This window comes from Mesocricetus auratus, unplaced genomic scaffold, assembly GCF_017639785.1.
Source record: "Mesocricetus auratus isolate SY011 unplaced genomic scaffold, BCM_Maur_2.0 Super-Scaffold_100044, whole genome shotgun sequence".
Taxonomy (NCBI): Eukaryota; Metazoa; Chordata; class Mammalia; order Rodentia; family Cricetidae; genus Mesocricetus; species Mesocricetus auratus.
The window spans coordinates 9,136,737-9,145,904 of NW_024429221.1; the positions used below are offsets into that span (position 1 = coordinate 9,136,737).

The window sequence follows — 9,168 nt, forward strand, 5'->3', positions numbered from 1 at the left end:
ATACTAACAAACTGAATCCAAGAACATGTTAAAAACTTCATCCACCATGATCAAGTAGGCTTCATCCCAGGGATGTAGAGATCGATCAATGTATGAAAATCGTTCATTGAATCCTCCATATAAACAATCTGAAATGCAGAAAAGACATAATTATTTCTTTAGATGCTGAAAATGCCTCTGAAAAATCCAACACCTCATCATGATAAATGTCTTGGAGAGATCAGGGATACAAGGAATATATGTAAACAAAATAAAAGCTATATTCAGCAATCCAACAGCCAATTTCAAATTAAATGGAGAGAAACTCAAAGTAATTCCTCTAATATTAGGAACAAGACTGTCCACTTTCTCCATACCTATTCGATAGAGTACTTGAAGTTCTAGCTAGAGCAATAATAAAACAAAAAGGAGAGTACAGGGATACAAATTGGAAGGAAGAAGTCAAAATATTGATATTTGCAGATGATATAATGGTTTATATAAGTTATCCCCAAATTTCCACCTTCAGTGAAGTGGCTGACTGCAAAATAAACTCAAAACAAAATAAAATCCAATAACTCTCCAAAATACAAACAGCAATGGGACTGAGAAAGAAGCCAGGGAAATAACATCCTGCACAATAATATAAAATATTTTAGTGTAACTGTAACCAAGCAAATGAATGACCTGTATGGTAAGAGCTTCAAGTCTTTGAAGGAAGAAACTAAAGAAGATATCAGAAATTGAAAAGATCTCCCAGGCTGATGAATTGGTAGGATTAAAATAGTAAAAAATCACCATTTTACTAAAGGCAATCTATAGATTCAACACAGTACCCATGATAGTTCCAACACAATTCGTTTTACTCTTTTTTTAATTGATTAATTTACAATCCAATCCCAGTTCCCATTCCCTTCTTTCCTTCCCCTCCCCTCACTTTCTCCCTCTCCCATATGCTCCTCAAGGAAGGTAATGTCTCCCCTAGGAAGTCTAAATCTGTCCCATCATTTTGTTGAGGCAGGACCAAGGCACCTCTTTACCCTCTATGCCTCTGTGCTAGGCTGAGCAAGGCATCTCTCCATGTAGAATGGGCTCCACTAAGTCCATTTGTGCATTAAGTGTTAGCTTTTGGACCTACTGCCAGTGGCCTCATATATTACCCCAGTTGCACCATTATCACCCATATTAATGGAATCTAGATTAGTCTTATGCAAGTTCCCTGTTTGTCAGACTGGGGTGAGTGATCTTTCACCAGCTCAAGTCATCTGATTCTGTATTTTCCCATCATGGTCTTGACTCCTTTGTTCATATTATTGAGCCTTCCTCACTTTGATTGTACTTCAGGAGCTCCTGTGCCTATGTGTTTAAGTATATTTCCCAGTTTCTCTTCTATAAGGTTTAGTATGGATGGATTTATATTGAGGTCTTTGAATCATTTGGACTTGAGTTTTGAGCATGGTGATTGATATACATCTATTTGCATTCTTACACATATTGACAGTCAGTTATACCATTACCATTTGTTGAATATGTCTTATTTTTTCCATTTTATATTTTTAGTTTCTTTGTCAAAAATTAGGTGCTCATAGGTGAGTGGGTTGATATCAGGGTCTTTGATTCGATTCCATTGGTACACCATCTGTTTTTATGTCAATACCAAGCTGTTTTCGTTACTATAGTTCTATAGTAGAGCTTGAAGTCAGGGATGGCAATGCCCCTAGATGATCCTTTATTGTACAGGATTGTTTTGAGTATCCTAGCTTTTTTGTTTTTCATTTTTGAACCAACGCAATTCTTTATAGAACTTGAAAGAGCAATACTGAACATCATATGGAAAAAGAAATAAACAAAAACAAGTTTAGCTAAAAAAAAATTCTGTATAATAAACTACCTTCCAGAGGTATGACCATTCCTGATTTGAAGCTCTACTTCAGAGCTGTAACAAAAACCACATGGTATTGGTATGAAAACAGACATGTTGATCAGTGGAACCTAATCAAAGACCCAGATGCATGTCCACACACCTATCGAAATGTGACTTTTGATGAAGAAGCCAGAAATACACAATGGAAAAAAGAAAGCATCTTCAACAAATGGTGCTGGCATGACTGGATGTCAGTTTATAGAATAATGAAAATAGATCTATATATCTATCATCCTGCACAAAATTCAAGTCCAAGTGGATGAAGATCTCAATATAAAACCTGATATACTGATCCTGATAGAAGAGAAAGTGAGGTATAGGCTTGAATTCATTGGCACAGGAGACAATTTCTTATACAGAACATCAAAAGCACTGGCAATAAATGAGGCCTCATGAAACTGAAAAGCAAAGGACAGTGTTAATAGATCAAAGTAGAAGTCACAGATTGGGAAAATATTTTCACCTACTCCACATTTGACAGAGAGCTAATTTACGAAAAAAGAAGGACTCAAGAAACTTGACATCAACAAACCAAAAGAAACGTGGCATCAACAAACCAAGAATCTAATTAAAAAATAGGATATGGATCAAAACAGAGAATTCTTACCAGAGGAATCCCAAATGGATGAGAAACACTTACATAAATGTTCAGCATCCTTATTCTTCAAGGAAATGGAAATCGAATGACTTTGAGATTCCATCTTATACATGTTGGAATGGCTAAGATGAAAAATATAGGTGATGGTTCATGCTGCAGAGGATTTATATAGCAAGGGGAACACTTGTCTATTGCTGGTTTGAGTACAAACTTATATAGTCATTTTGGAAATCAGTATAGCTGTTTCTCAGAAAACTGGGAATCAGTCTACCTCAAGACCCATCTATACAACTCTTGGTCATATACCTAAAGGAAACTCCATCCTATCACAAAGACAACTATGTTCATAGCAGCTTTATTCATAATAACCAGAAACTGGAATCAATCTATATGACCCTGAGCCAAAGAATGGATAAGGAAAATGTTGTAGGTTGTACAACATTACTTAGCTATTAAAAACAATGACAGTGAAATTTGTAGGCAAATTGATGGAAATAAAATAAATTAAGCCAGGCCAAGAAAAGCAAACATAGTATGTATTCACTTATAATTAATTATTAGTTGTAAACTAAAGGATACAAATTCCACAATTCACAGTTCTAATCTTTGTCTCCTTGCATCAATTCTCGGCTGCAGAGTATTTGTTTTCACTGTAAAGATGTATCTCTGTCTAAGATATGTCTGATTGCATTAGTAAATAGCTAAATGGCCAATAGCTAGGCAGGAAAGAATGAGAGGGACTTCCAGGGAAAAGGAAGACTCTACGAAGAAGAGAGGTGGAGATGCCAGAGAGGCATATAACCAGTTAGTCATACAGCACAGAGGAGAGGGAACACAGCCGTGAAGAAGAACAGATTAATAGAAGTAGGCTAATTTGAGTTATATGGGTTAGTTGGGAAAAAGCCAAAGCTAAGGCCAGGCTTTCATAATTAATAAGTCTCTATGTCATTCTTTGCAGGTTGGTGGTCTAAAATGTCAGATGAAAAAGCTTACTATTGGCCTCTGTCCTTCCACCCCCAAACAAACAAAACTAAAAGAAAAACAAAACAACAACAAAACCAAAACCAAAAAGAAGCGTCTTACCATTGAATATGTAGTATGGTCCATGGAGACACCCAGTTTATTTAGTCTGTTCATCTTTACTTGTAAGTGCTAATTACCACCAGTCATTTGTCTGGCTCAAGGCCTCTGGTTTCTTCTACACTATCAGTAATGGACTCTCACTGGGGCTCCCCTTGGATAGCCTGTTGTCTTGTGTCATGGAGACCCTGCTGTTTGTATCTGTAGATTCCTCCCATTCACATTCTTCAGTAGTTCATAAATTGTTAGGGTGGATGATAGATTTGATGTTAGCCTGAGTTCTGGGCCTAGGTGGTTAGGTAGCTGGGTTGGTCATCTTGCCAGCTTTCCCTCATTGTCGCTTCCCATATGAGCTCTCCAGGACTGCCTTGGCTCATCTGATTCAGTCTACAGCAAGGAGCTTGTCCTGTTCTCCTGCTCTCAGGGGCCTTCATATGTATGTTCCCCATACTCATATAGTTGGGGCCAGTTCTATCATTTTGCCCAGGCAGGGTGCAGTGTCCTCTTTTCAATTGTTGTAGGGAATATGGGAGATGGTCAGTTTTCCTGCTGTCACAACCTCAGTACTGGCTCATCTGCACCCCTGAAAATAGCGTCAGCTCTGGTGTGCTTCATAGTCAGGGCCTGCTCTCCTGTAAGGCCGGTCCAGGGCACGACCAGCACTGTGGCTTTCCTGACCCCAGGGCAAACACTCTTTCCTGCCACAGGTAGCAAGTGGCAGAGGGGAAGGGCATCTTTTCCTCATGCATGGAACCTCAAGGCTCTCATGTCCCCAGGGCTGACTCATCTGCATCACCAACAACAGGACCAGCTCTAGAGTGGAGCCCAGAAGCAAATCAAAGATGCTGCAGCCTGTGAGGCTCAGGGCTAGCCCTCCAACTCTCCTGACCCCAGGGTCAGCTCTCTCATCTGTTGGTTCTCTCACACATTTCAGATGGTAAAGGGATGGAGAGACACCTTTCCCTCATCCATGCCACCATATGGCATACAAGGGGTGACAGGGTCAGCTTTCCGGCTTTCCTGCCCTGAGGGGTGGCTCCCCTGCATCCCTGACCACAGGATCAGCTCTAGCATGCTTTCCAAGTGAGATACACTATGGTGAGGTGATGGGATTATCCTTCCTGAGTGTACTGATGGGGGCAGAGCTCTCCCAATAGGGCCAGGACCAGCTTGCCTTCTGCAACACCCAGTGAAGGGCAGGACCAGCCATCCCAGGGCTAGTGAAGGGTGGGGCTGGTCCAGCACAACATGGTTTCAATGACTCCCATGATAGCACAGGCCATGGAAATCACCACAGACCTCAGCTTCAGTGAGACCACGGACCCAAACACTTTCCCCTACATTGGTTCAGGCCCAGATGCCACCATGGACATGGTGGCAGCACAAGCCCCTCAGATTAGTATGGGCCCCAGGGTGTCAATATGGCCTCAGTTGACTGACCAGATTCCAGTCATCTGCAGAGCCCTTGGTGGTAACTGAAGCCACAGTCAAGACCCCAGACCCTGGCCTCAGTAGGGCCTTGGAACAAGACATAGCCTAGGCAGCAGCCTGGGCACAGGTGCCACCATCATCCCAGGTGGCTGCACAGTCCATTCAGACCAGCATGTCCCCTAAAGCAGGGTGAACCTCAGACACCAGAATGGCCCCAGATGACATCCTAGACCTTTGGCAATGGCATGGTTTTCAATGGTCCCAGGGGTCACAGACATCAACACAGATTCTACATGTGGCAAGACATGGCCCTTAGCCACAACCCTGGTCTGGACAATACCATGACCTTATTGATAGCTCTGACCAACTACATTGGTCTGGCATTGGCAGCAGAACAGCCTTCAGACACCAGCATAGTCATAAGTTGCTGTTCAGGCATCCACCTGGGCCCTGGTGGCAATCTGAGCCAGGCGATGGCAGGATCATGGACCCAGACATGGTCCTCACCAGCAGCCTGGGCCAGGTTGTCACCATGACCCAAGGTGGCTATGCAGGACACACAGATTGGCATGATCCCTATGGCAGCATGACCATCAGACAATATCATGGCCCGAGACCACAGGCCCCCTTAGCTACTTCAGGGTCCCAGACCAAGACTTGGACCTTGGTCATAGCCTAGGACCAGACAACTTGCCAGATATGGGTAGGCAGCTGGCCATTCACATCAGCCTGTTCCTCACCAACCTTGCCTCTCTTTATCCACCTCTTTCCCCAATCCATAGACCTTTCTTCCTCTCCCTGTCTTCTATCTCCCCACCCTGGACTCTCTCAACCACAATGGTGTCCAACTGCCCAGCGTTGGGGCTATTCTTGGTGTCACAGGTGAAACTTTGTCAAACACTGTCTGCCTCAGCCATAAGGGATGGTGGAACTGTTGCCTTTCTTCTCTCCCATGCCTGGACCTAGAGACCTTGGGCAGTACTTGGGACAATGGTACCTGATTGCCTGGCTAGGGGACACCATCTGTAACCATTACTAATTCAGGTCTGGGTTGGGTGGGCAGCTCCTGGGTGATTGTAGCTTCTGCAGACCCAAAAGTCCATGATTCCTAATGACATTCTGCTGTACTTCTAGACCAGACAATGGCATCATTGTCATCAAAGAGGCTTCATCCAACAACTAATGGGAACAGATGTAGAGACCCTCAACCAAACATTAGACAGATCTTGGGAAATCCTGCAGAAAAGGGAGAGAAAGGATTGAAGGGTCAGAGGAGTCAAGAACATTAGAAGAAAATGGCCCACAACCATTTCTCACAGATACTTAATTGACGATCAGGGAACCTGCATGGGTCTGACCTAGACTCTTTGTATATGTTATGATGGTGTAGCTGGTGTTCTTATGGGACAACTAATAGTGGGAGTGTTGGATGTGTCTGACTCTTTTGGCAGATTTTGGGACTGTTTTCCTCATCCTGAGTTACTTTGTCCAGCCTTAATACGAGATGATGTGCCTAGTCTTTTTGCAATGTGATATGCCATGATTGGTTGATATCCATAGGAGGCCTGCCATTTTCTTAAGGGAAACAGAGGTGGAAGTGGATCTGTGGGAGAAGGGAGCTTCTGGGGAGGGACTAAAAGAAGAGGAGGTGGGGGACTGCTGTCGGGATGTAATACTATAAGAGAAGAATAAATAAAAAGTTTAAGTATACTCATTTATTTTATCAATTGTTTATTCCTTTTTATGACTGAATGGTACTCTACTACATATCAGTGAATATATCAGTTTGTTTTTCCAATTTTAATATTAAAGATGTGTTGATCAAAACGATGTGGAAAATATATAACTAACCGAAAGATGCAGAAAATGACCCAAAATCTGAAATCTGCTTTAGAAAAAAAACTGAGAACATAGGTCAAAGGATTAGAAACATTTAACAAATAATTTGGGATAGTGACAGGCATATCCCTAGCACTCACTGGCCAGCCATTCTAGCCTAATTGGGTGAGCCCCATTTTCCAGTTAGAGAACCTATCTCAAAGTGGATGACTCCTGAGGAACAGCACCCAAGATTGACCTCTGACCTCCAGATGTGTACGTGCATGCACAAATGCACAACTCTCTCTCTCTCTCTCTGTCTCTCTCTCTCTCTCTCTCTCTCACACACACACACACACACACTCACACACACATATTTGAATTTTCTATCTGCAGCGGGTCTGCTGAAATCTCAGTTAGTTGAAATTCAGAAGGAGGATTGCAGTTTTAAAGTCCATGTGGGCTACAGAATAAGTTCACGATCAGTTTGTGCAACTTAACAATATCCTGTCTCAAAATAAAAAATAAAACAAATAAAAAAATAAGTGTACAGAATAAATAAAGATATTGAAGGCTGCAAGGAAGAAAAAGTGAATTAAATTAAAAAGGCAGCTCTCTCTCTCTCTCTCTCTGTCTCTCTCTTTCTCTCTTTCTCTTTTTCGTCTAGCTGTGAATGTTTATTAACTGACCAGATTACAAAAAACATTTGGGCAACATCTTATTTCATCCATCTAATAAGCCTGTTTATCTAGTCTTCCCTGTTGCCAGCATTGCCACCTTCTGCAAAACAACTTGTCTTTTTCTTCATTCCACCTCGTAGAGAAGATAATTTGAAAGGCCACAGGAAGTTATTCTCTTCCTTGAAGCGTTTCCCAACTGTATAGATCTAATGAATTAGACTCTCCATGCAGATGATGCCATATTTACCAAGAGATCGAACAATTAAGGAATTGTCTGTCAAGACAATTTTTTCTTATTGATTTTGCCATAACTGCGCTTGTAGTTGAGCTGGTTTACTGACTTCAGATTGAGGTACACCCATGCAATGTATGGTTGTACAATCCTCAGCATGTTAATTGAAGCCTTGTTGATTTTAACAAAGGTACCATTGAAGATCTGACCAAGACGGAGCAGTTACAACACCTTGTGGACCTTTGGTTTGTACCATTGATACCTCAGATTCAGATGACAAATGCCATTTTAGGTTCTGCCAGCACATAGAAGTTTCTAGCTTTCCTTGCCATCCTAGCCTTGTGAATCTCCATCTGGCACATCTGCCTGTATTCCTTATGGTAATGCTTTACCTTTTCATAGATAAACATATTCCATGCCTTCAGCAGTGTCTTCAGTGAAAACTTTTCTTGAAAGCTCTTTACATTCATCTCTGCAAAATTCCTTCGATTTTTCTTAGGGGTTTCTGGCACAACAGGAACCTGCTTTTTCTTCTCCAGCGGAGCCTCCATGGTTCCAGGCAGAAAAAGGAGAGCACCTGTCTTATTTTTTCAGTGGAGATCATTGAAAACTTTAAGAAATTAGACTAATGTTCTACAAGTTATTAAAAACCACAGATGCTGTCTTGGAATATCATGCCTGGCAAATTAACAATAGTAATCCAGGGATATAGGAAAACTTTCCATGATAAAAAAAACAGATTTAAGGGACTGCAGAGATGGCTCAGCAGTTAGGAGCACCGGCTGCTCTTCCAGAGGACACAAGTTCAATTCCCAGCACCCACATGGATACTCACACCTGTAAATAAACACAGTTCCTGGAGATCAAACACCCTCACATAGACATGAATGCAGGCTAAATACCAATACACATAACATAAAAATAAAATAAAAAACAAAACTTAAAAACAGATTTAAAAATTTATGACCATTATAGAGGATACTAAAGGAGATCCAAAGATAACATTAAGCATACTGAAGAATGCAGAAAGAATAAATAATTCCAGAACATTAAAATAAAAATGATACAATAAAACACAAGGCAACAATATGGTATCAATTAATACATACCATTCATAATTCTTAATATTAATGGAACCAACTTTCCAATAGAAATACAGGCTATATGTATTAGAAAACAGGATAACAGATCAGATTTTTTTGCCTAAGAAACATACCTCACAAAAATCATAATTAATACATCAGGATAAAAGGATGAAAAGGGGAACTTAAACTAGGGAAAAAGCATGAAATGCTATTCTAAATCTGACAAAGAAATCTTCAAGACAAAACTAGTCAGAAGAGAAAATGAGAAACACTTCATACTTAATAAAGGTAAAATCCACAGTGTGTTACAATCTTAAATATATATGCACCTGTCACAGAAG

At 41.0% G+C, this 9,168-nt stretch overlaps 1 pseudogene; it reads right to left on the reverse strand.

The window, feature by feature from the left end:
* Positions 1 to 7,548: 7,548 nt before the first annotated feature.
* Positions 7,549 to 8,293, reverse strand: LOC101840159 (annotated as a pseudogene).
* Between the last annotated feature and the right edge of the window lie 875 nt (positions 8,294 to 9,168).